Source organism: Diabrotica undecimpunctata, chromosome 5 (assembly GCF_040954645.1).
Source record: "Diabrotica undecimpunctata isolate CICGRU chromosome 5, icDiaUnde3, whole genome shotgun sequence".
In the NCBI taxonomy this organism is placed as follows: domain Eukaryota; kingdom Metazoa; phylum Arthropoda; class Insecta; order Coleoptera; family Chrysomelidae; genus Diabrotica; species Diabrotica undecimpunctata.
Window position 1 is genome coordinate 125008259 of NC_092807.1, and position 21347 is coordinate 125029605.

The 21347-nt window shown below is 33.2% G+C and overlaps 1 protein-coding gene across 2 annotated transcripts in view; it reads right to left on the reverse strand.

Moving 5' to 3' along the window:
- The window catches only part of mtgo (miles to go), a 508417-nt gene that overhangs the window by 191080 nt on the left and 295990 nt on the right, over window positions 1-21347 (reverse strand). The window lies entirely within an intron of this gene.

The window sequence follows — 21347 nt, forward strand, 5'->3', positions numbered from 1 at the left end:
AGAATAAAGCTCACAACTTTTGATAGGAATCAACTCAATGTATCGTAAAATATAAATACAAACTATCTCCCATGGACAAGCCACTCATTAACTATTGACTTACTTAAAAAGTATCCCAAAAACTACAAAATCCACAATAATAAAACATCTATTCCTGGAAATTCTAGACCAGTATCTTAACTATTTGCAAATCTTTACTGATGCCTCTAAAACTCCCAATGGTCACGCTGCTGTCTACTACTTTAAAACAAATTTTTATAGCATATCGATATCAATAAACTGCAGTATAGTCACACACGAAGGCTCAGCTATCTTGGAAGCCCTAAAAAAGTTCTTCAAAAAGAGTAGAACTAAGAAGTGCATTATCATAACAGACTCATTAAATGCATTACTGAGATTGAAACAAATATATACCAACGACCCTACTTTAGAGACTATAAAAAACGAACTATAGAGCGTTCCACGTTAAGAAAAAAACATTGCGGAGATAGGGCTATGAATTTCTTATGGACGATAGAAGCGTGGCGATGCCACGACGAACACAAGCACGATTCAGGGTTGTATTATTTGTATTTTCGTTTCCACACACATGAATTAAAATTATTGTTTTTTAACGTAATTGACCAAAAGTGCCCCTTCGAAACAAGAGATGAAAAGTAGGGAAAATGATTTTAATTAAATAAATAATATTTACAAAAGATAATTTTATTTTATATTATTTTTATTATGGTAACGACAGTTTATTTGTTTTCTTAAAAAACTTCGTTTTTTACAAACGAAGCGTAAAGTCAAGCATGATTGAACATAGTCAACCTTCCATAGAGGTATCAATCCGCCAATGAACAAGCAGGATTGCTTATAAAGAGGAAGAAGAATAAGAAGATAAAATATGACTTTGATACGCCGAAATTTATTGGGACACCTTGTATATTTCAAAATAATTTTAAAATGTACCTTTTATCAACTTACAAACTAATAATTTAAAATTTTTTAAATGTTTTTACTCTTTCGCTGTAATCTTCCGTTCCGTTTGAGGTGATGCACTGTGTATACAAGGAAACCTTTTTATTTATATAATTGTTGTTATTACTTACATGAAAATAAAACTAAAGCTGCACTTGCTTTTTTAGTTACATCTTATCTAAAGCGTTAATAAATATGTAATGTTAAACAATAGTAAAATTTAACTATTTTTATTAGACATATAATAATTACGTACCTGTATCCGTCAATTAAAGAAACAAGTATTTATACTGCATTATTTTGTATTTAACTATACATATCCTTTTATTCGTGAAATTAATTAACTACAACTACACAGTGCTGGATACGGCTCTGATTAGAATGAATCATATATCGACAATCTAATAGCAACGCGTGCCTGAGAGTTTTGGCAACACTGATCTCCATAAGTGCAATGTTACTTTCTTAACATTGCGCTTACGGAAAAATGAAAAAGCAGATCAACTGGCAAACAAAAGTCGAATAAGCTCAAATTATACTGCAAAATTCAAAACATATCCCTGCACCGATCTAAAGAACTTTGTTAAAATCCGCTGTACTAATACATGGCAAATTCATTGGGAAAAATTCATCTTGAAAAGACATCAAGTTATTTAATTCTATTTAATGTAATCTGTCTTGTGTTTGTTATATCCACTAATAACTCTGCGCGGTTGATGTGGTTTTGTGTTAAAAAAAATAGTATGGTATAGTATAAAACAGCAGTAGTTGAAAATCCCACAATAAGTTCTAGAACCATTGCAGACCAGTTTGACATTCATAAATTTGTTCGAAAATATACACAATATCATCGAAAAATAACTGTCTGGTTAGGAATATTATTGGACTATTTTTCTATGAGGAAAATTTAAATTCAGAGAAGTTTTTATCATTTTAAGTAACTCCACATGAGGAAGAAATTTGGTTTCAAATAGATGGCTGCCCTGCTCACAACACCCGACAGGTTAAGGAGTTACTTAAAAATAGTTTTAATAATGGTATGATTGGATCTAACTGTAATATTAAGTGGCACCGATATCGGGAGATCTAGCTCTAAACAATTATCTTGTCTGAGAACATCTAAATTCCAAAATTTATTTTCCCCAAAAATGTATAGATATTGAAGCATTAACATAGCAAATTAATGAGGAATGGGTACAAATACCGCCAAGAGTTCTGACCCAATTCTCTAGTCGAGAAGAATTTTACAATTGAGTGGTATACTGCTTAGTACAAAATGGCGGATTGTTTGAACATTTGTTATAGTTTTATGTTTAGAAATTATAATAAATTATTTTTTATTAATTATTTAAATAATAAAAATGTACAAATACTTGGAATTGGTCTATTAGAATATCTTACGTTAAATAAAAATCTAACAATGCTCGCTCTACTGCCTAAATACAACATTATTGCTGATTTTTCCTCAACTAAGTACATTGTTCTAACTTTATTGCTTTGAAAACAATAAATAATAAAAAATATTGACTTAAAAAATCTTACTTCATTGTCCCGTTCGCAACCCGTTATACATAATCTGCACTACCGGTGGCCTAACTTTTATAAAGGAACAAAACACATTGGACAAACTTTAAGAGATTATTGAGCGTTATTAGGGAGCGGTTATAAACCCCGATCGAATGCCTATTTAGCAATTGTTTTTCACGAAATTTGTTCTAACTCCGGTTCTAACAATTGGATCAGAAATAACGAAACGCCGTTTTGTTCATTTATTCAAAAGGAACAATTTTGTTTTTGGTAAAATTAAATATCTCTAATAGTTTAGGAGATAAAATCATGTAAACAATTAAATTAGGTTTTTAGCCTGGTAATATCGAAAAATCGATTCTACGCACCAAAAATACATAAAAATACGTCAAGGTACCGAGGGGACATAGAAGTGCATACTCAAAATACTCAAACCACCACCCTCCCCCGGGGATCCTAGAGGATATCTCTCTTAAACTTTTTTGCCGACGGGCACTCTAGCTATTATTCTTTGCTTTTTGTTTCATTGGATTTTCACTTGAGTTTGAAGTATAAGATGAATATTTATTAATTTATTGTTTGTATTTCGTTACAGCTCTGTTTTTTATTATTATTATATAATCATTTTATTAATTCTAGGTTCTTAAGTTGAGATAACTTGAAATGAAGCACTTTACGACTATGGTAAAGAGCAATTAACTCTGTAATGACGATGTAAATTTTCTGTTAGATATTCACATTTCTAAGGAAGTCAGTTCCGTAGAAATCAATACAAATATTTAATGGTCTTTAAGTGTTCGCGGTTAAATTTATGAAAAGCAATTGTGAAATAGTCATTGGCCATATTCAGTGAGTACACGAGAGAGAAAACAGTGTCGTTGACATCTGAAAAAAAGCTTACATATGGGAACACCTGTTTCACCGACGTTTAATTCATTCTACCCACTCATTTGGCAAGCATTGGCGGCGTAAATGTAGAGAAAGTAGATTCGGGGTTCCGGAAAACCAATGAACTTTTTATGGTGGGTAATTTATATTTTTAAACGAATCGTCTTCACTACAGAGGTTAATATGATCGTACTTCTCGTGGTCTTCCCATATCTCGCTTGCTTTTTTGACTGTAGTTGAGTTTTTTTAAATTCTTTTGTTTTCAATACCGTACATTGTGTTCTCTATGTTTAAAATCAATACAAATACTTGGGGGGAGGGGGGTCAACTTAAGAGAAATAATGACCTGCGGCCTAAAGCCGTACATAAGTATTGGTACCAGTAGCAGGGACAATCTTTGGCTTTCGGAAAATTTTGACAGTGTTTTCGGCAACCTTATGCAGTACGGCATTCATATATCTTGTTTCAGATCGTTATTTAGATTACTTTTTGTGCAGTGTCGTACATATTGGCTGGCACAGAGGTCAGAAATCTAGGACGCACTCCTCTATTATTAAGTAGTACAAATATGGTGATTTGACCCAATATGAAACTAACTTTAAATTTAGTTGCATAAACATGGCGCACATTTTTCACGATACATGTGCTTATGAGAGGAAAATGAATGTCCCTCTGATAAGTGGGATATTACGATCAAAAATATGTGTACGGCTTCGATATATTTTATTAATATTGACATTATTTGTCAACAAAAACAAACTCATATGAAAATTATGATTTTTCAGGTTGCCTAAATTGAAGATCGGTCTTGAGAAGGTTTATTAAATCTGTTTTGTTATTTTCATTATCAAGAAATTTATCTTAAGATAATGAATAATGTTTCGTGGTAGCGGAAAGGGTCGATAAAAAATTAATAATAACATAGTCATAATGTTAAGAAAATGATAAATTGATATGAATAAAAAAATATATAATAGAAAGTCTGATGGCTCGTTTTTATCGTATTCTTACAAGTAATCAAGAACCAGTTCAACTTTTGAGCACTGAAAACCCAGAACAATTAATTAAATTATTTGTAGTGAAAATTATTCTTTGGAAAACCCTCTATAATATTGCTGTGTCATTTTATCGTAAAACACATAAAACAAGTAACACTTCTTCGTTTTTTGGAACGTAGGAAACTACATATATATAATTTTGCAATGAATTCGAAAATTGAAGTTTTAGAATCACGATTCGTGTTTGCTAGAAATGCGTTGGAAACAGATCTTTTGTTTTTCTTCACTATACCCACTAAGGTGAGTGAGCTGAGTAAGGCATGTGCAAGGGCAAGATCACTGAACTAGTTACCGCAGGTAAAATTTCTATTTGAGTTATACGAAGGCTCAATTAGTTGCTTTATAACTTGTGATGCAATGCCTTCTTGCCTATATGGTAATTAATCTAATAATACACTCGCGATCATAAAATCCGGGTCACCTTGAAAATTTCAAGTTTCTTAAATATTTTTGAATCTGGTGCAGTAATAACCTTTTTTTAGGCTCATGTTTTTTTTGTCATCAATGTTTGTTTTGAAAGAAAGAAAAACGGTTTTTTTTATTGTTTTTATTGAAAAAGCAGAAAACAAACCAAATTGTTGAAACTGACATACGAAAGAACAAATGAAAAATACAGAACGTGGTAAAACATCAGTAGAATTTCAATGACTAATATCGTGTATTGCCTCCCCTTGTTCTAATAACCTCTTGCAGACGACGGGGGATATTCTCAATTTTTCTCCGGATTACATGTTGTGGTATGTTATTCCACTCTCTCACTAAAAGACCCTTAAGCTCCTGTGCTTCGTTAGGAGGAGGTGTATGGGTTTGAATACGTTTCAAATAGTCCTAGAGATGTTTGATGGGATTCACAATGATTGGAACACTTTGCTCCAATCATTAATTCCCCAATGCGCGTATTGTCGAGCAAAAGCTAGTCGTGCAACTCGATGCGCACGGCCAAGTGGCGGTCCTGTAGCCATTACCCGAGAAGATAGTCCAGAAGAACAAAGTCTTCTCCTGACTGTTGCAACGCTAACATTGAAATTTCGTACTTCCTGTAGGCAATTTCGATGCATAACCGCAGTTGAGGTCCAGTTTCGTAAAGCCTGAAACACAAGGAATCGGTCATCTCGTGCCGTGGTCGTTCTTCTTAGTCCAGAGCCAGGTCGTCTGGTTAGCAAACTCGTCGTCTGGTTAGCAAACTCATCTTCTGAAAGCGTTGAAGCACTTGTTGAACCGTAGAAAGGCTTACGCCAACAGTTCTTGCGACTTGCCGTTGAGTGTGACCGTCTTCCACAAACGCAACAATGCGTGCCGTTTCAACAACAGTCAAGGCATTTTTGGTAAAAAATAAACAATAATAAACACTAATAATGACACTAATAAACACTGATGGTGGCAATAATAAACGTTTGTTTGTTGTGTTTGAACAGAAAGTCGAAGCACAAATGAGACATTTAAAACAAGCGGCAGTTACAGGTACCGTTTTGGGAAGTGTATAGTTTTCCGCGAAATCGGCATTATTGGAATTTTTTGTTACAAAGGAAACCCTAAGCCGACAACAATTCTCAAAAACATGCATTAGTTTGTATTTGTGTTATTATTTACGATAAAGCTCGTTAAAAATGAAATAACGCCGATTTTCAAGGTGACCCGGATTTTATGATCGCGAGTGTATATTTGCGTTCAACATGTTGTGTTTTAATTGGTATATTCGCATTAAAAACACCATGCTTGCCGGACGGGTTGGTGAGTGTTCGCAGTATCACAGCCGGTTAAATCAGTATTTGATTTTTTATATACAAATATTCGCTACAAGTTTCAAAGAACTACAGACCATGATGACGCAACTATTTCAAGCTTCGGAAAAAGTGGGTCTTAAGATGAATTTAGAAAAAATAAAAATAATGACAAATACACCGAACATAAGAGACATAACGTTGATCGACATAAATTTAGAAACAGTAAGCGAATACATCTACCTGAGACAGATAATGAAAGTTAATAAAGAAAATCAAACTCGAAATTATCAGAAGAATAACGTTAGCGTGGGCAGGATTTGGAAAACTGAGTTTGATCTTGAAATGCACTAAAATAGAACAATATTTGAAAGCCCGAATTTATGATTAGTGTATCTTCCCTATACTCACGTATGGTTTACAGACGTGGACCCTCACCAAGTCTAATATGGATAAAATAGTAAAGGTACAAAGAGCGATGGAAAGATCCATGCTCGGGGTGAGACTTATAGACAAAAAAACAAACAAATGGATTATAAGCAAAACCAAAGTAAAAGACGCAGTAGAACCTGCTGCCAAATTAAAATGGAGCTTCGCATGACACAACGCCCGACTGAATAATACAAGATGGAACCACGAAGTACAACTGTGAAGACAATGGTTAGGAAAGAGAAGCAGGGGAAGACCACAAATGAGATGGGCTGATAACATTAAGAAGATCGGAGGACACAACTGGAAGCGAGTGACGCAAAATAGAAAACATTTGATTGATTTGGGGGAGGCCTATATCCAAAGTTCCATTACTTGAGGCCGAATCATAAGCACACCATATTTTCATTGCATACTTGTGTTGCTTAGAATGCATATATTGTTTGAAATGACACATCTTGCCACTGTAATATATTAATTTCCACTCCATGTATATGATCTTGAAAGCCTTGACGAGTTTGAAAATTATTCAAATAAATAGCGGCTCATCTACATTCGTCTCTGGCGCATATTGAATATATGCTCAATTTGCTTAATTCGCTTATGGTCTGTCGACTGTTGTGATCATGGTATAAGAGTACTACGCTCTTAGTAAGAGAGCTTTTATTTGTAGCTATCTATATCGACCTTGCATGGTTATTTTACTATTCCTATAAACTGTAGTTTTATAAGATCCTGCATGTAAAGTAAATCAGGGTCTGTAGCAATGGCAAGTGGAAAGGACAACAGCTAGAACACAGTTTATACAATTATATTGCGAAGAAGTTTATAAAACCACATCATAATTTGTAGACCATGGTATAAAAGAACAGCCTGCATATATCGAGTCTCTTTTGACAACCACAATATAAAAGAACAGCTTGCATATGTCAGACAAGTCTCTCTTATATATCTGAGTCAGCCTGTATGTGTATATGCCTGAGTCAGCTAGTGTATGTCTCAGTCTCTCGTGAGAACCACAATAGAAAAGAACAGTTTGGCCTATACATGTTAAAGTCTCTTCTCTTGTTGGTAAAAGTCCTCTTCAAACTTTTAAGCTGGTTAAGTTGGTATAGAAATAAAACCTATTATAGCTCCGTCTGTGAGAAACATACAACTTCCTTCTCGCAATCTTTAATGTAAATATTTTTGTGCCCACTTGAACGATAATCCACAATTTAGAAGACGTAATATCGAAATCGTACTTTGCCTTAATAAAAGAATGAAATTGACTAACTAATAATTAGCATTGCATGTATTGTTTGTGGAAAACAAAGTTTAAAAAAAATTATAATAGTGTCTTCTTTAGAAATTCTTTTTTTTTATTTACAAAAAAAAAGCTTCAACCTAATAAGGCTATTAGCGAAACGGTAACAGTTAATTAGACTTTAATTAGTAAATGAAAGTCTTTTAAAAACAAAAGTAGATTGTCTATAGTGTTTTCTGAATTTAAAATATGTCTTTAAGATTGTTTTGTAAATGGTACTTAATTCTGTGACTATTGAACTTTTCGCACTATTCCACTAGCACATGTTTTACCGTAAGGGGCAAACCGCACTCATCACAATTTGGGCGTTCTTCTTTCCTAAACAAATCTTCATGAGAAAATTAGGTATGTCCAAGTCGTAAGAGGGAAATAATTATTTGTATCATCTGGATACCTCGGGTGGTCGCCATGGTCCAATCTTATTTTTTATCTCCTGCAGCTTTGATGGTGTGGATTTCCATTTATTGTTCCAGTTTTCGAAGAGATGCTTTATGAAAAGGCTTTTTAGATCCATACTTACAGATTGGGGTGATATGGGGATGCTATTATCGTTTATAGCTTCTTTGGCAGCTTCGTTACCTGCTATTCCAACATGTGATGGGACCCAGAGAAACTTGATGCTTGTATATTTAGTATGCAATTTATTTAGTCCTTTACTTCCTTTGTTAGTAAAGCTAATGGATGCTGCGTGTATATTTTCCTGATTATTTGTAGTGATGATATAGAATCTGTCACGACCAATATTTTGTTCATCTTATTTGGATTTGCGTCCAGTATCGCTTGGCAAATTGAATAGAGTTCTGTTATTATAGTTGCAGTATCTGGAATTCTATGTTTGAGAATCTCTGTGCTATTAATTATTGACACTCCGACTCCATTTCCAGTTTTAGACGCGTCTGTATAGTATACTGTGTAATCGGAATGGGAGTTAATTAGATCTCTGAAGAGTTGTATGATAAGATTAGGGTTGGTGCTTTTTTTTGGAATTGTAATAGACTGCAATTGATTCTGAAATTTTTATAATCCAAGGTGAGGTTAAAATATGGTTTTTTTATTGATATAAGAGTGGAAACTGCTTCCAGTTAAGTAATTTCATTGTATGATCTGCGGGAATATGGGAGATTGAACTTTGAATAGTCGTTAGCCATTTATATGTCTAAAATTTTATTTATTGGAATTATTTTATTTAGAGTTATGCTAGAAGTGTCATTAAGGGTTAATAGCTGCCTACGAAGCTCTAGCGTGGGTTCACTTACCTCAGCTTGTATGTTGTTTATCGGAGTTGTTCTGTACGCTTTAAGTATAATCCTTAGGAAGGTGTTACGTAACGTATCCAAGGGTTTTAGCGTTGTTGTGATGGCAGATGCATATTCCGTAATCAATTTTGGAAAGAATTCTGGGATCTGATCTGAAGATCTGTATAACATCAGTAGTGTTTTACCATCGGCACGCCAAGTTTTGTGAGCTTGTTACTTTAACAAGTTAAGGCTATTTTGACATGGAAGAACTAACTGTTGGATATGACTTTTCTAATTTAACTGTTGATAAAATATCACTACTAGAAATTTTATTTCGTTTGTATAGAAAAGATTTTGGTTTTCAAGCATTAGGTTCGGTTTATTCTCGATTTTAGAAATTCTTAATGTGTTTATTTTATTATATTTATAGAATAGTTTTAGAACACACTACGTTACTTGATTTTGAATTAATAAAGGCTATTATAAAATTATTGAAAGCAAATTTAATCAAACTTTCAGAACCTGTTTACTAAGTATATAGTTAAAACATTCTCCAACGTGATCCCTCCTAGGCATCTAGGTATCTTATTGGTTGTGTCTTTTATCTTGATTTTTTTTTCAAGATTCAGTGATATTCTTCAAGGCCAATACATTATGATTAACTCTATATAATAAATCGTAAACTCGTAAGTGATTGTAAACTATGGTAATGCTATTTCCATAATGGATATTAAAAAATGTTGATTTGTTTTCCAATGTTATCTCCGAGTAAACTGCTGGTTTGTTTTTTATTTGTAGAAAATATGGTGACACGATTAAGCTCATAATGAAATGATATTAACCCATGAAGGACGAAGTTTTCGAAAAATTTTATTTTACATAAATAATACAAATAACTCTTATGAATGGACAAAACTTACTTAGAAAAAGACAAAAATAATTATTAAATATATTAAAACCTAAAAATATTGCCTGTTGCCAAATGGCAACGCTAGGTTCCTATGGCTACATTAACCGAATGAAATAAAAGTAAAAAATATTCTATGAAATTGAGAGATAATCGGCAAAAAACTTTCTATAGCTGTGTATGAAATTTAACATTACACTTTGTGCACAAACCTACTTCACATTTGGCGCATCTTGTTCTCATGATCGACCTGCATTCTTCACCTGTACACCTAATTTTCTTTTTATTTGGTACTGGTTCCAGTAAATGCTCCATCGTATCTAATATCATCAGATACTCTATGAAAGGAACGACTTGAGAGTGAACTAGACGGTCGGCCACCTTGTTTTGCAGGCACTCCGTATTTGGTCAGATAGGCTTGCACAATTTCACGCCTAAACTCTAACTGTGTCAACTTGTTGCCGGATTTTTTATGTAGCACCCACGCATTTTGTATAGTCGCATCTAGCATCCAGGTAATCAAGCTCCAGTACCATTTTTTTGCCCTCATTCCTATTCTAAAGCGGTTTATATTTTCGTCCATTAGGTCGGTGCCCCCCATTGCATTATTATATTTACCAATCAGGCATGGACTTTGAACCTGGATGATTTTCTTTTCAGCTTGTGAATATCTTTTCACGAGCGATTGTGGTTCCACCCCATAACATGTTGACGCTACACTTACGACGCTGTTATCCAACCATCTTACAACTATAATACCAGTTTCTCTCTCGAGAATCGACTCTACATCACCCCTTTTGCGTTTCTGCATATTAGGTTTCGATTCTATAGGGCAGTTTTTGGGAATGCGATTTTCCCGTATTGTTCCGGTAAGGCTATAACCACGATCCTTTATATGTTTCAAAAGGTGGAGGCTCGTAAATAAATTGTCACAGAAAAATTTGTAGGGTAATCTTGATTTATCATTGGGCAGTTCATCGAGCATTGTGACGAATGGAGCCGCACATGCTCCAAAAACTTTATAATAATGATTATTTGCTTTGGGATCGGTTCCTTGGTACATGTTGAAGCTTACAAGATACCCACTTTTAGTGTTGAGGCACCAAACTTTGTATCCGAAACGAATCGGCTTTCCTTTTATGAACTGTTTACATGAGTGGCGTTCAAAGTATTTCACCATAGATTCGTCGTAATTTAATTCGCCTTCAGGGACGTAATATTCTTTATATTTTTTCTGTAAATAGTCAGCTAAGGGTCTGATCTTGTAATATTTGTCCCTTTCATCGATGGCTTCATTATTTGCAAGGTGGAAAAAACGCCAAATTGTAAGAAACCGATCTCTTCGCATAGCGTTCATGACCATTGCATTACCCATATCGCCTTTCGTATCCCAGTAAAAATTTTTTCCCGGGAGCCAATTATACCCCGATAGAATCAAAATGGCAAAGAAACACCTCATTTCTCCTGCGGAAATTTTGGGGTCGGGAAAGTTCTTCTGTAGTGCATAACTCGTGCATTGGTTGAGAATGTAACTAATTATATCCTCGTCGAAAAATAATTCGAACATCTCGACAGGTGACTCGTATTCAATTTTCTTCACTTGAGAGGTAGTTTGTGGGATGAAACTTCCGCTGCTTTCCTGGGAAATATCCATCGCTTGAACTGCATCTTCTTCGATGTCGTCATCTTCCTTGTCTGCTTCTTCGCCATACATTTGCACCTCAACATTTGCTTCCAGCTGTTTTCTAGACAGATTGTCGATGAATCCTCCCCCATCCTCCTCGCCAGAATCTTCATCAGTGAGGTCTCCAATATTTGGGGGCTCAACATAAATATTTCTAACGTTGACGTCATCTTCGTAAACCATGTTCAAAGCTTCTTGTAGAGAGAAACCCCGCCTGAAAAAACAAGATGCCTGTAGATACTAGCGTTGCCATATGGCAACGCGATGAATAAAAACAAAATATTGTAAAAGATCGTTTTTTTTCAAGGGTTGTCAAATATTCACAGAGGGAAAATGACCTTTCTATTAGAGCATAATTGTTACTTTAGCCACTTAGATGTAATAGTTATTCAGAAGTAATTGACAAATTGAGCTACTTACACAAATCTTATATCCATTTTTACAACTATCAAAAACGGTGACTATAAAATCTCACAAACACCAACGAATTCAAATCACTTATTTTCTGCAGACCGGCACGTTCTTGGAAACAAAACAAACTAACATAACCTCAAAATAATAAGATTCGTACGTCAATACCAGTGTTGCCATATGGCAACTCCAGTCCTTCATGGGTTAATACTCAGGTATTAAAGGAGAAATTATACAAAATTCATAATTTACGGCGGTTTTCATTATTAACAACTTACTATGTTTAACATCATTTAGTTCAGTATATTTGTGGAAAAAAGTGATACAGTGGCGGTACTGTAGACTAGCGCGAAGCTTCATACTACTTTTTCTGAATTTTTAAATTTGAAATTATATTTTTAAAATTTAATAAAGAAATTTTATTATTTATTTAAAATTGCATTTCACAACATACCGATTCATTTAGTCAAGAAATTTTTTATGAACTGGCTTCTTATACTCAAAATACGAGTAAAATTTTATTATTAATTCTTTTGACGAAAAAGATTTGATTTCACGTTCAGTGAAATGGATGAGCCCTGCAAGGACGAAATACGTATAGTCGGTTCGCTATATTTACGCGGATTTCGGATTAAAAATTTTATTGTAAGTACCCAGTTTTAATTACCTGCTCTTTGGGGAAATATCAACTGTCAAATGAAATGAAAAATAATCCATAACTTTTTTTAATTAAATAATAATGGAAAATCTTTTATATAATTGACAGTATAATAAGGGGAATTACTTCATTAATAGAGTCTAATGTGGCTAATATAAACCTAATAATAATTTTACTTTACACTTCACACAGAAAATATGGTCTATGTATATTTGATCAATGGAGAGAATTTCAAATGAAAAATAAAAAAATTTAACTTGCCAACAAAAATGAAAATCAGTCATTATCATCAAAAATATCATAATCGTCATCATCATCACTGTCATCACCATTAATTGTTATTATGATTGGACTTATTTCGTTTATTTTATTTTCACGAGTCCACCAATCTTCTATTAGTTTCTCGCACTTGAATATACAGTTGCACCACACTTCTGGAGTTACAATTGAAAGTGCCTTTCGCCAAGTTTCCCGAACTGCGTCGTCGCTATAACCGTTAGGCCCAATATGGTTGTCATAATATTGTTTTGCTATTCCCCATATATATATTCGATGGGATTAAACTGGCAATGATACGGTGGCAGACGTAAAACTTGATGACCGTAACTTTCAATAATCTGATCCACAACAAAGGTTTTTGCTTTTGCGTGGATATTTCCCAAGCGTAATAATTCTGATTTTAAAATATGTTGTGTAAATGGTATATGTTCCTTTGTCAACCATTCTTTAATTTTATTAACAGTCCAAGAATTCGTTGGACTTTTGTTTAATACTTCAGAATGGTAAGGTGCATTGTCTAAAATAATTACGCTGGGCTCACTTAAACCTGGGAGAAGTTTTTCATGTAACCATTTTACAAACATTTCTGTGTTCATATTATCGTGATAGTCACTTGATTTTGATTTTGATGAAAATATTAAATCAGCACCTTCTATAAAACCCGATTTCCCTCCTGCATGTAAAATTATGTGTCGCTTCCCTTCTCCATCAGTATGTTTGATATACTTTACGTTATCATCTTGCCATATTCTCTTGGTTGCACCCCTAGAAAATATCCATGTTTCGTCTAAATATATAAAATTTGCCCTTTCTTCTTTTAATTTAGAATATTTTCTTAGAAAGTTAATTCTTTTATGCACAACAGAACTTCCTTCACAAAGGGCTTTACTGTTATCCTCCTTTTGAAATTTGAAACCCAAATTATGTATCACTTGCCATATACTTGTTCTGCCAATTTCGTCAAATTTTATATCTTTTAATTCCGAGAGAATTGCATTTAAGGTCACATGTTTCTTGTTGGCTCACATTCGGTAAATGGTATCACGAATTTCAAATTTTTTTCCATCTGGAATATCTTTCGTTTTCAATGATAGGCGAGTTTTTCGGTGATCTTCTTTCGGCCGTTCATTATTGCGATTTTGTAATACTCCTCTTAGTTTGGTTTCACTAATTCCTAGAGCATCACATACGCGTTGTTGAACAGACATTACCGATTTTAAAGGACCGCCATTTTCTTTTTCATCCGTAAAATACTTATGTACACTACAAATTAGACTATCTACATCTAACACACGTCTAGGCATTTTTAAATATTTCCACCAAACATACAATGTCAACACTGGCAAAGAATCAATTCAACTGCAATATTGTAACAAATTTATACCTACCCTAATGTTATTTTAATGTATTTTAAAATATGACCACTAATGCAGTTTTTACCTAATTTTCTGGGAAGTCGTTTACTGCAACTGGGTATCAACTGGAGGCACACCTGGAAAGAGGCACAAGTGGACAGTTGATTTATTTCCGTCTAGATTTTTTCTTGAGTAGTTCTAACTCACCAGTACTTTTGAAAAATTATGCATACGGGGCAGATGTGGACACCAAACAGGGGAACAAGTGGACACTTGTACCCCATAGGTTCTTTCAAAACGAAACAACGTAAAATATCTTTTTTTACCTTACAGTTCGAAATAATGGTGAGAACCTACATCAGAAAAACTGATAGAAGTAATATTCCTGAAAACGTAGTAGTTCAGGTCATCTGCGATATAAAAAATGGTAACGGATCAATCAGAAACGTAGCTGAGAGATATGGATTGAAGAAGTCCATGTTACATAAAAGATTAAAAAAACTGTATAAAAAAATTAATGATACAGAATTATCCGAAATAAAGTTTTCATCAAAATATACAACATAGATTTTTTTAAATGAAGAAGAGGACAGTAAATTATATTCTTCAATCTTCGCAGTTACAGTATTCTAAAACCTACTTTCAAATTCGAACATTCGCATAAGAGTACGCTATGAAGCTTGAAAAAAATGTGCCAAAGTCATGGTCGGAAAATCATTTTGCTGTAATTGAGTAGATGAAAGTACACGAATTCATCGGTTATATGATTTTTCACAAATCGTGGTTTTGTCTGAAAATAGCACATTTTTGCCAATTTCGAATGTTCCAGTTTTGCTATTAAAGACACCAATTTACTGCTGTACAGTACTTGGGCACGAAGTCTTCTTCTTATCGTTTCAACTGAAATACTTTAACCTGTACCTTCCAAAAGCTGGTTTAGGAGTTGTTGGTGAGAAAATGTTGGGTCTCTTCTAACTACTTGGACAACATAACGATTGTGGCAAGCCTCTGTTACTTTTTGGCGACTTTATCTTGGTATATTCTTAAGCGTTCCTAACTCCTGATACCTAACATGAAGTATTTGACACAACGTCCTGTGTTACGTCTACCACTGCAGTAATGTCCCTATGAGACATTCCTTGCTCCACAACACCAATAAATATTAGTTTGAAATACATGGTAATTCCATATTAGTTTGGTTGTGTGTATATGTATGTGTATACAGCAAAATATCAATCAGTCACTTTTAAAAACAAACTTGTTTTTAAAAGTGACTGATTGATATTTTTACAATTAAAAAAAATAACATCCTAATGAGGGTTCTTATCTTACTCGAAATAAAAAGTTATCAATATTGCGAATACTTTTCAAATATTAGGGGTACGTTGATTTCGCGTTTTAAAATTTGATTTAGGATTACATAATGGACTACTTACGTAAACACAATTGTTAATTAAAACAGGCCTTACCTGAAAATAAAAAAGGAATATTAGTTAAATAATAAAAGCTAAAATCAGAAATAATAACTACATAAAAAGGAAAAACTATACATTATAAAAGTAACCAAACGTAATGTTAATAGTATTTAACGCAACATAAACCAATAGATGAATATGGGAAATCCCATATTTAAATTTATTTATACTTTTAAATTTACAACCTTAATAAGAAATTTTACATTTATTATCAACTGTTATCTTAAATAATATAGTATTCCTATTAAGAACGTTAACTTAACTTCTACAAAGAATGATAATTTCTAATTCTAAAAATATCATTTACCTATCTGAGCTTTTTAGGTTTCTTTCCATTTACGATAATAAATATTTAGTATGCGAGACTGGAGTTTTTTTAGTTTTTGTTGGTAATTTCTTTCATAATAATTATTATTTTATACATAGGCGTAGTTAGAGAGTACTAGGGTGCAAAGCACTCCTCAGAATCTGCGTGATGGTGTCACCTCCCCCAACCTATACTGACTGCATTTCACGGTCACGAAGCAGTACAGACTTTTATGAAGAACACCGTTGCAATACATTATATTTTGAACAACTGATATTTTTCGTTTCTAAGAAGTAAACATTAACGTCCGTTGTCGTAATACCTTTTGTTTGTCGTTTAGCTTTTCAGCAGTACCCGAACATTTTAAACACCCGTTTAATTTAAGTTTTAAATCGATTCAATAGTTAATTGTTAGAAAGTAAAGTTAGCTTAAGAACAATAAAGAATTGATACCGGTACCCAGGAAAAATAATTCATTGTGGATCTAATAATGAAAAATAAGATAGAGCTGTAAATCTATATGTATGTATGTAATTTGGAACATATATACGTTATATATCTTAAGGATAAATGCCAAAACCAAATTAAGTTAAATATCCACAAGGAAACAAAGTTCCTGTAGCTGGCTGTATACCATGTATCACAAAGAAATTGTTAAAATCCTTTATAAAAGGTATATAATTAAAAAACCCAATTGGGCTATGTCATGAAGACAAAACGTTTTCGGAATCCATATTCCATCATCAGTGTCTAGGAGTACATGTTTTGACTAAATATCTAGGTAAAAACCCGTTAAAAGGTATAGGTTACAATTTAATTTACATTATTCAATCTTATATATTAGGATGTTAAATTTACCAGTGGATTTGATAACATGGCAACGTACGACTCCACATGAAGTTGCTGGTCCTGAGACAAGTGCTATCAGTTTCTATCATCCACTGGTAACTTTAACATCCTAATATATAAGATTGAATAATGTAAACTAAATTGTAAGCTATAACTTTTAACGGGTTTTTACCCAGATATTTAGAGGCTTAAAACATGTACTCCTAGACGCTGATACGCATGTACATATCTTTTTACTTCACTCCATGGATCCAATTCGCAGTGATATGGAGATAGTCATAAAAATTTAGCATTGTTCTGTTTTGCAATATCATCGATAATATAACAGTAATACTGTGTTACTATTTCATGTAATCTTGTTCAAAATATAAATCTTTTGACAGTAATCAATTCTTTATTTCCTGTTTGTTACTGCTTGTATCGGGAATTTTTTTCAATTTCCTCCAATGATAGGATACACGTCCATTGCCACATCCATTTTTTCCGGTAGGTTTGGTCGAAGTTGGGTCTTAAACCAATTTTCAAAAACGGGGCCATCCATTTCATCGTGGTAATCTGCGGTGTGTGTTCTTTTTAGCCAAAAAAAGTGTATTTGGCTCCGTCGACAAATTTATCTTTACTTTCTGCGTGCACTAATACAAATCGTAGACCACGAGCAGTAGGAGCTTTTAATCCTGCAGTCAAACTACGAATAAAGGCGTCCCGGTTTGATTTTACAGTACTGTCCACATACAAACTACTAACGCTGTGTCCGATATTTACCCACAATTCGTCAATATAAACTATGTTGTAATTGTCTACGCATTGCCTGCGAATTTGACAAAGATATTGATGGCGCCAGGATATAATCTCAGGTCTAGAATTTGAAAAACACAATGCCCATATCCTTTTTCATTCTAGATATAATGTTTTTCTGAAAAAATTGAGTAACCTCATCTACTGTAGCTACAACAGTAGACAACGTAGGGACATCGATTTTTCTACGGATAGCGCTTCTGGTTCCTTCGTGGTAGGTTTTATCTCGCGATGTAGACAGCTGTATACCATTTGTTCGTTTCTTTGCTGGTTGCAATCCAATAGCCGAAGAACTTTCTTTTCGTAAAGCATAAATTCTTTTTACGGAAATGCCTGTTGCCTTCAGATATCTATTTGATTACCGTTGAAAGTGAATGGTTTCCTTTGATTTCATTCGATAATTCACCAGATACATCAACTTATGTTTTTCCCAAACGTGTTTGCAACCTTTCCCTCCAAATGTTTAACAATATTCTCCATGGCAAAAAAACAAAAATAACACAATGCCGATTGTTGAATAAAAATTTCAAAGTATACACTAATAAATACGGACTAAAAATTTTCTAACCATGATCTCTTTTAAATTTTTGTTGTCCCCACTAACTAATATTCTCTTCGATAAACATTAGGCTGTATAAAGGTTCTTATTCTTTCTTTTTCTTAGTCTTCTTTCGTCCATTTATTATTATTGTAATACTGATATTGAAAAATGCAATAAAATTGTAGGTAGAGTTAATTAAAGATTAAGCGAGTATTGTTTTTTAAAGGTTAACATCTATCATACCATATATTATTTACAATATTGCAGTAGATAGTACTCAAATGGTTGGTGTCAGTCTTATAATTGTTAGATTCATGGAGTTTTGTTAATGTGTACTATTTCAAGGAAAAGCCGATTTTTACCGAATTATCAACTTGTTCTTAAGATTTTTACATTATTGAAGTAAAATTTATGTCCTGTCTTCACAAGTTACAAGAGTTTTTTCTTATGTTACAGTCACTTTTGTGTTAAGTAACACATTTTTAACTGTTGACACTGTTGACTTTGAACAATATATCAACTTTGACATTGACTGCTGTAACATTTTTTTTAATTAATATATTAAATTAATTTTAATTCCTTTTACCCATGTGGATGATACGTTGATGGTCGTGTTTACGATCAGAAATTTTTATTGCGAAACTACCGAAATATGACTGAAGAATCTACCTACGTATTTATTTAAAGACGCTGGTTTGGCGAATCCCTAGTTAATCCTTTTCCGGGTTCTTTGTCATAAATTCGGTAATTGTCGTCGAACGCCCGTTGTAATGTTTTTCGGGAAAAACCTAATCTATGAGATTTGATATTTCATCACGTTGGTAGGTAGAAGTATACCGTTATGTTCAATGTTAGTTAGAACTTTTTACCTTCTCAGAAATACATACAACTGGCCTATGATTTTTGAGTGGAAGATACCCTCACCTTTTCTTGGATAGTTTGGTAAAATTTTAGAGGAACCAAGTTACCTTACCGGTGGGCATTTGTCGAGTTAAGACGCTTAACTCACATTATCGTATCTGCTACCTTACCGCCTCTGTGTATTTTCTTTATGTGTGTATACACTTGTTTATTAGAGTTTTTTTTATCTTACACTATATTATATTAAGTATAGTTGTAAAGCACCTTTAAGGGTAATTAAATTCAGTGTTTAATACCAGTATAGTATTAACTTCAGTGACTTAAAGCAGCAGTCGTCAGGAATTACCGTAAGTTACTATAATCTAAGTATCTCCACTTATCTTGGCGAGTAACATGGTATGGCATCATATCATCTTCCATTATCTGGACGTATCTAACGATCATACATGCCTTTAAATGTAGTTGAGAGTAACTACTGAATTTTGCATTAAATTTAAAGAACAGTCAGTATTTTGTTACGAATCAAATAATCGAATAAATTTTTATGATTTCACTTCATAACTTTTTTGTATTTTTGTAAATTTAGGTTTTATTAATTTTTGTTATCTTTTGTGTTTGTTATAATTTTTATTCATTTTTTTTGCTGTAATATCTCGAGATACGCCAAAACTTTATTTGTGCATGATTATATTATATATCTGTGTAAAGGTATTTTCTAATTATATTTCTGCTTATTTTTATATGTATACCTACCACCATTTCATAGTTGTTTGTGTATTGTTATTACTTGTGTTGCATTCAGCAGCGTCATAATTTTGTTGTTGAATATATTGTTATTGTTTTATGTATGTATTTTATTTGTCGACTCCTAACAAAGTTCCCTGATATAACCATAACTCTGAATATTTGCTTTTTACCTTTAAATATAACTATACCTTTGACCAGTAGAAAGATCAGGCTGATTAAGTTTCGTAGGTAAGTAGGTATAATACCTGATATATTTATTTTTTTGTTTATGTAGAGTGTTGACCATATTTATTTAGTAATTAACTGTGATATCTTTTGTTGGGTTTGATCTCTGAACCTAAATATCTTTCCTTATCTCTTTTCTTTTCTAAGGTTTCTTAATTTTCTCCTTAAACCCCAAAAAATTAAGTGGCGCCCTGTTCCCTATCTTATCTTATCTTTGGTAATTTTACCCATCTATCTTTTTGTTTATTTCTGTATCTTTTCCAATATCTCTTATCGTATATTTACTTATTTCGTCCGTTGGACCCATTCCTGGTTTCAAAAGCTAGTTTCGAACCCACGACTCGCTCTCCACCAACCATCTGGCTGCCGTCCGCAGTGTCTCCATTGGTGACCTTTCGAGCACCATCCAAAAAAGGTTTCCGAGGTTAAACTGCAATTTATTCCGTAAATTATGTTACTCATTAGTGAATTTAGAGTTTTACCTTTTATGTTTGAGAATAATCTTAAATTTAGAAGTGGATTGTATTTAATTAATTTAATATTCGGAAATGTTTTTATAATTGGGACAATTTGGTCTGTTAAATTTTGTATGTAAGGTATTCTCTTTTAAAAATTCTGCGAAAATTTAAAGTATATTGCCGAACCTATTGTCTACAACTGCATGTAAATTATTCCTTAACCCCGTAAAAACTTGGAACACCTATTTTAACAGCAACAAATAATAGGCTGTCTTAGAAGCCTAGTTGTGTTAGACTAAATATATATGTTTAGATACACAAAAGATCTTTCAGGCTGTCAGGAGTGTCTATAAAGCCAAATCACCCATGTGAAACCTACAATCTAGTTGTCCTGAAGGACTTTGTTCAGATTGGCACGCAGTTCTATTAAAAAAACGGAGAAATATCGGACTGGCAATCGATTGCATTAAAATTATCTATTATAAATTTCTAACTACCTAAACCTATACAATTGAGTATCGAAGGACCTAACCGAATTCCTGAACGTAATACCAAGAGGAACCTACATACCAAGTTTTAAGAGTTAGGGACTTTTGCGTCAAGAAAAAGAAAAGGCATAAAATAAGAAGAAATATTTAAGGCACTTTAATTTTGTTTGTGAATTT